The following is a 12,331-nucleotide window of genomic DNA, read 5'->3' on the forward strand; positions in this document are numbered from 1 at the left end:
CTTCAATAATCAATTGTTGAATAAATGCACAAATGAGAAAAATGAAAATTAATGAATGGATGACACAGAAGTACATCCGCTCAGTACTTGCCCCAAACTGTTAGTGACTGTGTTGAAGATGCCCACCTTTTCATCCTCAGCTCCACCCTGCTTAGAGATCCTGCCCTAACTCCTTAGAGTAAATCTTCCTAGCTAACTGACTTGTGGCTCCTTCCTCTGGTCTAAGTTGATTGGACCAGCAGTGGAGAGTGCCATAAATTAAGTTAATAGAGTCCCTTATTTGTAATTAGCTTCTCTCTGTTGGACACTTGAACAGGGAAGCTGAATTTGAGCCAAGTGAAAATAGAAGAAAGTCAGTCCCGAAAGGTAGAAAAGAATATTTCCAAAACTCAAGAAAGGAGAAATGATTCCTGTCATGAGGCTCAAGTGCAATTAGTCCCATTGGGTTTTCTGAGCTACCACTATAGTCTTCCAAAATTTTTCTATTTTTTTACTGTATTTTAAGTGGGTTTCTGTTCCATGCAAACAAGCACAGAGACACACAGACAAGCATCACAACAATCTACAGAATCTTCACTATATGCCCTGGCTTTTCCACTATTAATATAGATGAACTATATATATACTTACATCTAAAGCCAATCCCTCTACTTGTGCACCAGATCGCATTCCTTCTCACTTACTCTGGAAAATTTGATCCAGCAGTTCACTCCTCTCTTGACTACATGAGCAATTTCTAGCTATCCACTGGATTAGCCCCTTCAGAATATACAAAGTACCTATTATTTTTCATCCTAAAACAAAGCAAAATTTCTGTTGACCCAGTGGTGTGCTAGGGTTGGCTTATGCCAGCTTTCAAGAGTCATCTCTTTTCAACTCAATGAAATTAGTCAAGATGGGGGTATTTACACTATTGAAATTGGCAAAAGCTACAAATCAGAACTGCTTTTTTTTTTTTTTTTGCTCCAGGGAACCAGTGGTTAAATACTTAGCAGCCTATCACTTTTTTGACCTCACTATCTTCACCAATTTTCATCCCATTTTTTTGCTACCTTTTCCACCAAAATATGTAAAAGGAGTAATGCATATTTTCTTCATTTTTTTTTCACTTGACCCCATTATAGTCAAATTTCTGTACCACCCCCCCACCGAAACTCTTCTCAAGGTCTCCAGTGACAACCACATTGCTAAATCTAGTGGTCAATGCCCAGTCATCATATTACTTCATCTACCAGCAATGTTTCTCCCAGCTGACCATTCTTCTCTCCCCTCACTAGTCATTTCTTCTCAGTCTCTTTCTCTGGTTCATGCTCTTCCCTCAGACCTCCTAATGTTGGAGTACTCCAGAGCTCAGTCATTGGCCCTGTTCTTTTCTCCATCTACACTCATTCCCTTGATGACTACATTCAGACATGGCTTCAAAACCACTGAGAACCTCTATGTTGCCAGCCCAGACTTGTCTCCTGAATTCCAGTCTTAGGTCCAGCTGATTACATCTCCACTTGGCTATCTAAAAGATATCTCAAATTCAACAAGCTCAAAACCAAACTTCCCATCTTTCTTTCCAAACCTGTTTACCAGCAATCATATATCTAAGACAATGGCAACAACATATTTTAAGTTGCTCAAGCAAAAATCCTTGCAGCCACCTTTGATTACCTTTTCACTCTCACACTTCACACCCAACCCATTAGGAAAGCCTGTTGGTTCTACCTTCAAAGTAGTTCCAAAGCATGATGTTTCTCACTATATTTCAGTGTTACTAGCCTGGTTCAAATCTATAGTCTGGATTATTCTAAGAGACTCTAATAAGGCCCTGTACTGTACTATTATCATAGTCTTCGCCATATTGTTTTTTCTCAACACAAAAGCCAGAATGACCCTTTGAAAAGTAAAGTCAGATCATAGCACTTCTCTGCTCAAAACAGTAGAAATGAATCCTAGTTTGCTCAGAGTAATAGTCAAACTTCAGATAATGACCTACAGGCCCTTCATGAACCAGCCTCCTGTTAACTTTCTGACCCCATCTCCTAGGACTCTCCCTCTCACTCATTCTCTTCCAGCCACACCGCGGCTGCATCTTGAATATGCTAGACCTGCTTCTGCCTTTGGGCCCAAGCTCCAACTGTTTGCCTGGAACCATCTTCTTCTATCTACAAATCCAGCTGACCCCCTTACTACCTTCCCAGGCTTTTCTCCCATCTTCCCCTACTTAATATATTACAACATATCTACCAACCTCTTACACTCCTTACCCTGTTCTTCTTTTTCCATTTTTTTATTGTACTTTTCACCTGTCAATTTACTTTACAATTTACTTATGTGTTATATTTGCTGTCTGCCTTTCCTCACAGAATGTAAACATCACGATGGCAAGGATTATCATCTGGCTTGCTCATGACCCAGTATTTCAGGTAGTCTGGCTCCTGGTAAACTCCTAACACATACTGGTTGAAAAAATTAATAAACAACCAACAGAGACCATAAATGGCAGAGACCTTAATGAATTTATAACAGAGGAGTGAATCTGTGGTTATAAAAATTTGAAGTTTTAGAATTGTTTCCCTAATGAAATTTTCACTTCCACAGTTTCCTGGTTAAAATTTAAAATTTACAGAAGAAATGTAGCAGTATTCCCACAACTGTACCTAAACCTCTCTCATATCTGGGACTCAAATCCTGGCTCTTATAAGAGCTCAGAGCTCCTATAGGAGTTGTGCATTTATCAGTGGTGACACAAATGAGCCCGTGTAGTATTTTGTACATATGGTGTTAACTTTTATGCTTTAATATATATGTGCAATATGTCTGAATTATACTTGCTCTAGGAACCATCACTTTTATTTTACTGACTTTTGTGTATTTAAAACCTCAGGCATAATACAGTATTGAATTAAAGTTTTTTTGGTTGTTTAATTTCCACAGAAGTAAGGGAAATAAAAGAAAAAGAACAATTCTTTTAACATTCAAATTTCTTCACGGCCTGTACAATGCAAAATTCTTCCAAGTTTAGGAAGTACCCTAAATATTAGAACTAAATACAGAACTAAATAAAGAACTAAATATTAGAAGATGGATGTGAGGTCCCCAAACATCTCTGCATTAATTTCAGTTAGGTTTTGAACACATGCTTGTTAGGCCTAATTCATTGAAAATATGTTAAGTAAAGGAATCATGTATGGAACTTATGAAAATAGTGATGAAATATACTCATTCAAACACGAATTTAGACCTTATTGTAGTCATAGGTTACAGTTGTTTCAAAGTGAATCTCATTTTATCCTCTTCAATTTAATCTGATTACAATGGAAGAAAATGTCTTTAAAAAGAGGGCTTAATTAATTTAAAATGTCATATGTTCATTTAAACAACAACAAAGAATGATCACAAATGTAATGAGGCTAAAGGACTGAATTTGAAAGGGAACATAGAAGTCCCCAACACAAAAGAATAAAAATTAAGAGTATTGTGAATACATCATGATCGATTAGTATTAACTAAATGAATAACTAGATGGAATAACATTTCAGAACCTTATAAAACTCTTATGTAAGTATCATATAAACCCATAGATATAACTAAGAAAGACTGAAAAAGTTTACAAATAGATCAAAGTGAAACATAATGCTACAAAATAGGGAGATTAAATAAAACATTTTTAACTGCTCTTTGGAGTGAATCATATTCAAGCTTACTTTTGTCTATATATATATCAGAAATTTGATTGTAGTTGAACTGTAGCCCATCCTTGGCTGCAGTTTCTATGCCCGCAGACATGAAGTTATGCCCAGGCTATAACCGACAATAAGCTTTATAGTCTTTGTACTGGCATGGCCCAGATTTTCTAAAATAGTTTCAATTTCGAATATTTTCTCCCCACTTTTTGTATGAACCAATGTGTTGTTCAAATAATTAGTTTAAAAATTCTCTTTGTCTCCTGTAATTCTAAACTTATAAAAATTAAGAAATGCCTTGGATTAACACACATCAACCCTTAAAATAAGATTATAGGGAAAACATATACATTGATCTCCTTAATTCAACACAGTTTTTTTTAGTCCTTTGGCATCATCATTCATATAAAAACAATATACTAATAACAACAAATTCTTATCTCTTTAATCTGGCAAGATCTCTCCTTGAAAACTATTATTAGCTGCAAGTTTTTGTGAGTGAAAATGAGTTCCATTTTGTAAAAAAAATTCACAGTTCATTTTCACTAACTCAGACTGGCCCCTCCACCAATCCCTCACATTAGTTTAAATTAAATAAAGATTGGTTTTAAAAATGTAGACAGTTACTTAATCAAATAAATACCTGAGCAGGCTGCTTGAAATCATGTTCACTGATAAACTCACAGTCAGATCCAATGACCATAGATTCATCTACTTTTGCACAGGTAAAGGACTCCCCAAGGAAGGAACAGTTTTTCTAGAACTTATCAAGGTCCACTTGATAATATTTACAATTCTCCTTTGAGGATTTCCTAATAGCAAATAAACACAAAGAATAAGCAAAACATTAGGGAAAGACTGACCCTAAATGTATGACTGTTCCAGTTGTTCTAATTTACTTGTACCCTGAGTGGGGGGTGCAAAACCAAAGTACTTGTCCATCAGCTCAGAACCCAGACCAGGAAGAAGGTGAGAAGACTGCAAGTGAAGTGGGAATATGGGGGAGACCAGCTGGGGGTCCAGAAACCTCTTCTGTGGTTGTTGGAACACAGATGCTTGGGCAGCTCACCCCTGTCCTGCCATCTTGTTTTCATTTCTCACTTTTTTTTTTTTTAATCTCTATGATTCTCTGTTAAGTTCCTGTTAACATCCATCAGAAACCTAGCTCCAGTTCTGACCAGCCTAAGGGCAATAGGTTGAATTGGGTGATGGAAAATATGAAATAACTGATCTAGTTTCCACATGGACTGAATGGAAATTATTCAGAAGGCACTAGAGGAAATAAATATTCATATTCTGTCTTTCTGTCTGTATTTCTCTCCTTTGTGGTCTTTTTGTATTTGGTTTGATGGGAATTTGTGTCTCTAAGGAAACTTTTTTCTTAAACTGCAGCCAGTATCTGAATTATCTTGAACTAATGATTATATGCCAGGCAGAGGGTATGAATGGGATGAGATTTATAATTTCCAGTGAATATTTTCAAAGTGTCTCTGGATCATCTATACTGTTTTCTGGTTAATATAACTTTTAAAAAAGTCACCTTCAATAGGGCATGTAGTGTGGTTGAAATATAACAATATGCGGAAAGTGGAAAAAGAGAAAACAAGGGAGGTAAGAAAATGAATCAGATCAGGCTTGGGGTGCCTAGGTGGCTGAGTCAATTAAGTGGTCCACTCTTGGTTTCAGTTGGGTTTGTGATCTCAGGGTTAGGGGATCAAGCCGCACATCAGGCTCCATGCTCAGGCTGGAGTCTGCTTGAGATTCTCTCTCTCCCTCTCCCTCTGCTCCTCCCTACCCCTCTCTAATAAATAAATAAATAAATCTTTAAAAATAAATAAGATCAGTCTTAACAAATAATTTATATTTACTCAACTACTATTCATTTGCTCAAAAAATTACTGAGTACCTACCATGTGCTGGGAACAGAGAAATAAACAAGTTAAGTTACTATAGCCTGTAAGAGGATGTGTTGGAAGCAGGAAAACCAGGTAGGCTAATGTAGGCGGAGAGCCAGGAGATGGTGGTGACTAGGACCAGAGTGGAAGGCAGAGAGCAGGCAAAAGGGGCAGCTTAGGGGAGCTGCTTGGCAGTAGGAGTCTGCAGAAATTGTCACTAAAGTTGGATGTGCAGTCTGAAAAAAAGGCAGGAGTCGAGGAGGAAGGAAAGATTTGGGGAACTGAGCAACCCACAAGTGATGAGGTGTTGGCATTGACTGAGACGAAGAACACAGGGGGAGGTTTGCAGAGGTGAGGCTCAAAGGAAACCAAGTGTTCTGTGTTAAGCATGTTAATTTTGAGTTGCCTATTAGGTGACGGTGCACACTTAGAGCTGAGAAGCGAGGCGTGCTAGAGATAAACATTCAGGGTCGTTGGCATGTAAATGGGATCAGAGCTGCGGGTGCCAAGGCAATTGCTTCATGAGTAAGTGATGATCCAGACAACGGATGAATGAAGACTGAGCCCCAGAACACACCGATACTTTGAGGAGCCAACAAGAAAGAGGGATCCGGCAAAGAAAGCTTGGAGATGCAATGAAGTAGGAGGGTACTGGAGGTGGGATGCCCAGGAGTACTAGCCAAGAAAGTGTTTCAAGTGTATCAGACGCTGCTGAGATATCAAAGATGAGCACTGGCAATTTTAGTGACAAACTCTAAAAGCTTGGCTGGAGTGCGGTCAAGAAAGACCAAGAGGTGAGTGTCCAAAGAGAACCAGCACCATAGCAACAGTCTCTTGCCAGAGGAGCAAAGCAGTGCTTGGACTTGTAGTTCACGTTCTTCTTTAGCTCTTTGTGACTTAATTTTCAGCATGGCCTCCAGTCATTTTAGTATTGAACTTGTGAGTTCAGTGTTTAGTGTTGCAGTAAAAGCTTCATTTTGAGCAGTTTAAGTAAGAAATAAAAGAAGGCAGAAACCATGCCGACGTTTCAATTTAGGAGTCTTCTCTAAACTAAACTATGTTGTTAGCATTATATTACACTAGTTAATCATCTGATGTTAATATCTATGTAGCTTTTTTCCCTCTAAATCTGTCAAAGAGAAAAAGTTAAACAGCAAAACATCCAAATGACAAAATATTTTTAAAGCATATGTTGTATTTAATGAATGTTTAGTTAAGAAGTAAGCTTTGAGGACATCAGGTCTCTGAGATCATTTTGAAATGGAAAGAGGAAAATGATAGACTTAATGTGATTGTTGCAATGATTTTTTCCTTTATTTTTCCTTTTGGTCTGGAGAGATTAGATCTCAAGGTGAAATGAGCCATGACCCAGGTGAAAAGAACCCAGGTGAAAAGAACCTTACAGTAGTTTCCATATTTCTACATGTACTTTATTCTTTCTTCAATGTGACTCTTACTGACTTTAACAGCAGTATTATGATAAGAATTACCAGACAATATTAAAACAATGAGTAAGAGCATTTTACTTAAATGTATTTATATGCTTCCAAATTTTACTCCTCTATCAAGATTCTGCTCCAGTAAACCTTCAATGAAACCTTTCTGATCCCTTCCTCTTAGAATGAATCTCTTTCACCTATAAATAATACACTATCTGTAAATCCTATTCATTTTTTTTCATTTATTCAACTAACAGTCATTGAATGCTTATTCGTAGGTGCTTCAGAGGCATTAGTGAACAAAGTAAAGATCCCTGTTTTCTGGAGCTGAGATTCTAATAAGGGACAGACCCCCAACCCCTAAACATCATGAACAAATACCCAGTATTTAGAAGGGGATCGATTCCTTGGTAAAACGAAATGTACAGCAGAGGGAGAGGGTGTAAAGGATTCCAATGATTAAAGTAGAGGTTAAGGTGGGGCTTACTAAGAAGGCGAAATCCGGGCAAACTTGAGGACTTGGAGGGGAGGAATTAGCGATGCCGGTTGTGATGGGGCGCGGGGGAGAGCATTCCAAGCAGCAGGAGGAGCCAATAGAAAGAATTAGAAGATACACACCTGAACTTTTTCAGGACTAGAGAGACCAGAGAGGCTTGAGGGATGTGAAGGCGGGGAAGAGTAGTAGGAGATGGGGTCAGAAGCTGATGGTATGGAGCCTGAGGAGGCAGATTATGACCCTGAAATGGGGGCCATTGCAGAGTTTTGAGCTGAGGAGTGACACGATCTGACTTCCTGTTCAAAAGGATCCTCTTGCTGCTGAGAATAGTTTGAAGGGGTCAGACAGGAGTAGGGAAAGCAATTAGCAGACTCTGGCAGCTACCTAACCAGGAGATGGTGACTCAGACTCCCGGCCGACAGTGTAAGAAGTAGTCGGATCCCTTTAACACAGCAACTTTTAAATTCAGTTATATTTATGTATACATCTTATCACCATTTCTAGACTACACGCTCCTTGAAGCCAGGGTTTGCGTTCGTGCTTCCATTTCCCACAAGGGGTGCTCAGTGATATTTTTAATGACTAAATAAATGGTTACTAGACAAAGAATCTAGCTTATCAATATCTCTGGCACAGACCCTGTATTTCAAGGCATGTTCATGAACGGACAATAGCACCACCAAGAGCATCAACTTTGAATAAGAAGAGGGAAAAAATCTACATACTGCTCAACTGACAGGCAGAATAACGTAAAGAAAAGAGGTCCTTCATATGTATGAGTTTTATTTAATTGCTTACAGGTTTGTAGAAGTAGTCTACTGCTTCTCCATTTTCTCTGCTTTCTCCTTGAAGTATAATGGTAGCTAAAGGAAAGAGATTTTTGGAGAATTCAGGTTCAGAGTAGGTTTTGTCACAGAAATATTTATTATCATAAGAGCCAGTTGAATGACATTCTATAATGCTAACCCTTACTGTAGTTAACACTGCAGGGAAGAAATCTATCTCTGTCTTCAATTCCACTATAATAAAAAGAAAACAAATGCATATAAATAAAATAACTTCTCCGATACATACATATTTGGCATTACAATATCTGAGTAATGCAATCATTTGCTACTAAGTCACAGATTTCCGAAACTTCAATTTAGCAAGAGGGAAATTCCTCCAGGAAAAAAAGTCCCCATCATGATATCCACTTCTAACTATAGAATACAGCTAAAGAAATTGTCTTTTTAAATAAAGCGATTCGGGGTTTTAAAATGCAGCATCTGATTTGGGTACAGAGTTCAAGAAAGCTGCTCCCTGTCATGTGGAAATAATTTCTGGTGTACATATAAAAAATCCAGGATGGGAGCAGATTTCAATCACTCAAAAGAACATGTCAGAGTCTGGGTTCTAGGCTGATGCAGTTCCTAAATGAATCTGTAATCTGGAGGGAAAATTCCATCGCTAAGATGTGACTCCTATTTCCTGCGTCTCATATTTCTGATTTCTTTAGTTGCCATTGGAAGATGAAACTCCACCTATAAATCCAATTGAAAAATACTAGCCTGCATTGGGCATTCCTATCTGAGACTGTGGTTCTTCCAACGAATCATTTCATGGGTATTTCTTGAGCACGTCATATTTCTTGGTAAAAAGAGAATAGTCCTTGTGTTCTGAGAAATTAAAATTTTATAAGGAAGAGAGACAAACATGCAGTAGAACAGTTTGATCGCGCAAAGATGGAGCCAGGCCCAAGGTACAACAGCCGTCCCCGGCTGGAGAAGCTCTGACCACAGCCGCGGCGCTGGGGCAGCTCTGCTACTGTGTTTGGAAGGATGGACAAAGCCAGCCAGAGAAAGCAAAGGGAAGGGGAACCATCAGCAAAGGCCACGCATGATTAGGGTCTGATTTTTAGAATGACTGTCCTGGCAGCTGTGTCAAAGATGAAGCGATAGAGGTGGTCTGGAGGCCAGAAGATCCTTCCAGAGGCTTAAAGGAACTGCGATAGCAAATAATGAGGGTCTGAACATAGAAAATGGCCATGGGGATGGAAAGGAAGGGAATGTTCGAAATCTCTTTAGGAAATAGACCATAAAAGACATGGTCTTGACTGATCAGGAAGAAGAAGGAAGGAGAGTGAGAGGCTAAGGACAACTGCAATTTCTCCAGTCTGAGAGGGTAGGGGGGATGGAGGGCTGTACTCTAAAGAATGCAGGAGAAAATAAGGCATGGAGATTTGTTTGAAAAAATTAGAATAAGCCATCTGACATGATGCATATTTGAGGTTGTGACGGAATTTGCAAATATATTTTTGTGATCTGAAGATCTTCACCTATTGAGCTTATCCAAAATCATGAAAATTAGATCATTGAGGAATACGAACACAAATTTCCTTCCTTCTCCTTTCTCTAATGTAAATTATCTACACGGTAGAGACCAGTAGATGGTATCAATTTTCTTTTCTTTTTATTTTATTCTATTTTTTTAAAGATTTTATTTGACAGACAGAGATCACAAGTAGGCAGAGAGGCAGGCAGAGGGAGAGGGAGAAGCAGGCTCCCTGATGAACAGAGAGCCTGATGTGGGGCTTGATCCCAGGACCCTGAGATCGCGACCTGAGCCAAAGGCAGATGCTTAACACACTGAGCCACCCAGGCACCCCTAGTATCAATTTTAGATATTTGTGTCTGGTGTAAATTTCCCCAGGCTTCTTCTTGAACACTTTTTTCTTCTCTATATTCCACAATATAATCTGAGCATACTGTATTTTAGCGATTATTGACCTAAAAGGAGAATAAAATAATAATTTGCTAAATACTTAACTTTTTTTACCAATTAATGGTGGTGAGTTTTTTATTCAGGATCCTAATTTCAAATTCACTAATTAGAATTCTGATATATTTAAATACACTAGGAAATGTCATTTTTTAATTTTTTGCAGATTTTATTTACTTGACAGAGAAAGAGATACCTAGGGAGGGAACACAAACAGGGGGAGTGGGGAGGGAGAAGCAGGCTTCCGGCTAAGCAGGGAGCCTTATGCAGGGCTGGATCCCATGACTGAGCCACCCAGGCTCCCCAGGAAATTTCATTAGTGAAAGACTTCCTTACCATGAAAAGGTGAAAATCTCTCTGATCCTTTGTCACAGTTGCAGGAGTATTTCCTTCTGTGCTTCCAAATCTTCACTGGGACCATCAACAATGCCCCCCAAGGTGCACTTGAGTGGCTCAGTTATTTGAACTTCTGACTCTTGGTCAGGTCATGATCTTGAGGTTGTGAGATCAAGCCCTGCACTGGGTTCCACGCTCAGTGAGAAAATGGCTTGAGATTTTCTCCCTCTCCTCCTGCCCCTCCCCCCACTTGTGCATGCGTGTGTGTGTGTGTGTGTGTGTGCACTCTTTCTCTCTCTCTCTCTCTCTCTCTCTCGTCCTCACTTTAAAAGAAATGAATAAAATCTTGAAAGAAAAACAAAAAACAATGCCCACAAAATGAATCCCTTCTCAAGCAGGACATTCTGAGTCAGAAATCTGTTGTGTCTCTCTGCAGAGCTCCCATTAAATAATTTCTATAGTTTCGGTAATAACTCTTGAATAATGTACTCTAGGATGCTCTATTTCCAGACCTTTAACCTTAGAGACATAGATGAGAAAACTTCATGTCTTTATTATATATTTCTACATTCATGAATAATGAGTTAACTTCCATTAGACTATGCTGTAATCCACAAATAGAATGTTTCCAGTCCAAATATAACCAGATTTTACCTACCTATTATAAGGTAAGGAAGCCATGTGTGCCCTAGCAATAAAAAAGCATTGCCTGAATCTGTGTCTTTCAAATTGCAGGTCATGACCCATCTGTGGATCATGAAATCAATTTGGTGAGTCACAATTAGCATTTTTACAAAATAATATAGAAAACAGTGGAGTAGATAATATGAGAGTGCATTACATTTGTTAAGGGTGTGTATGGTTTTGTGAAGGTTTTGTATGTACGAACTAGGCCCTAATGTAAATTATTTCTTACCAAGAGTCGCATTCAAAGAAATTTGAAAGCCACTGGCTTAAATAACATCATCGATGGATGTTGCTGAGAAATGTCAGGAGTTTGTAGCTCAAATATGAAGTGAAAATAAATTTTATGAAATGCAAAGACTTATTTTTGTACAACAGCTCTCTGAAAATCCAAGCACTCATTTATTTCAAGCCGTCAAATATCTTACAGAATAATACCTAACAAATAGAATCAAAGGTTTCTCCCATACTGTGTTTTATTACTAAGAATATATAGTCCAACAGCACTAAATGACAGATTCTCACTGGATTGATTTAGCCTTGCTATTTAGTAGTAATTATGGACAGAAGTCTCATTTAGTTGCATTGATCTTGTATTTAACTTAAGAATAATTTCAGAAGTTGAGATTTAAAATGCACTGTATGAGTCCTTAATCCGTGAAAGTACTTAAAAGATAAGAAAGCAATTGAAAACCTACAAATGCATATGTTGTCATTATGTATAACCTATGTACACACTCCCCAATATCGTATTAGTATGTACAAACTAAAGGATATTCTATATCTAAAGAATAAATGAAGACCATAAATACTAATCTAATGGTTGTGCTTCACTGTAATTTTATGAGAAGCCTAACTTACTAAACATAATTGGTTAATTAAATAAATAAAACTCAATTTTATGTTAATTTATTTTTGCAACCAGGATTAAGTTCTATCCATGGAAATAGTGGAAAAGTTTGACCTAATATCACACTACCTAGTTATTTCTCGTTCTGGGATGCCTAACTTCTATTTTGGCAAATAAATTTTAAGTCCGTAGTTATC

Source organism: Lontra canadensis, unplaced genomic scaffold (genome assembly GCF_010015895.1).
Source record: "Lontra canadensis isolate GAN:19392208 unplaced genomic scaffold, GSC_riverotter_1.0 scaffold50, whole genome shotgun sequence".
Lineage (NCBI taxonomy): Eukaryota > Metazoa > Chordata > Mammalia > Carnivora > Mustelidae > Lontra > Lontra canadensis.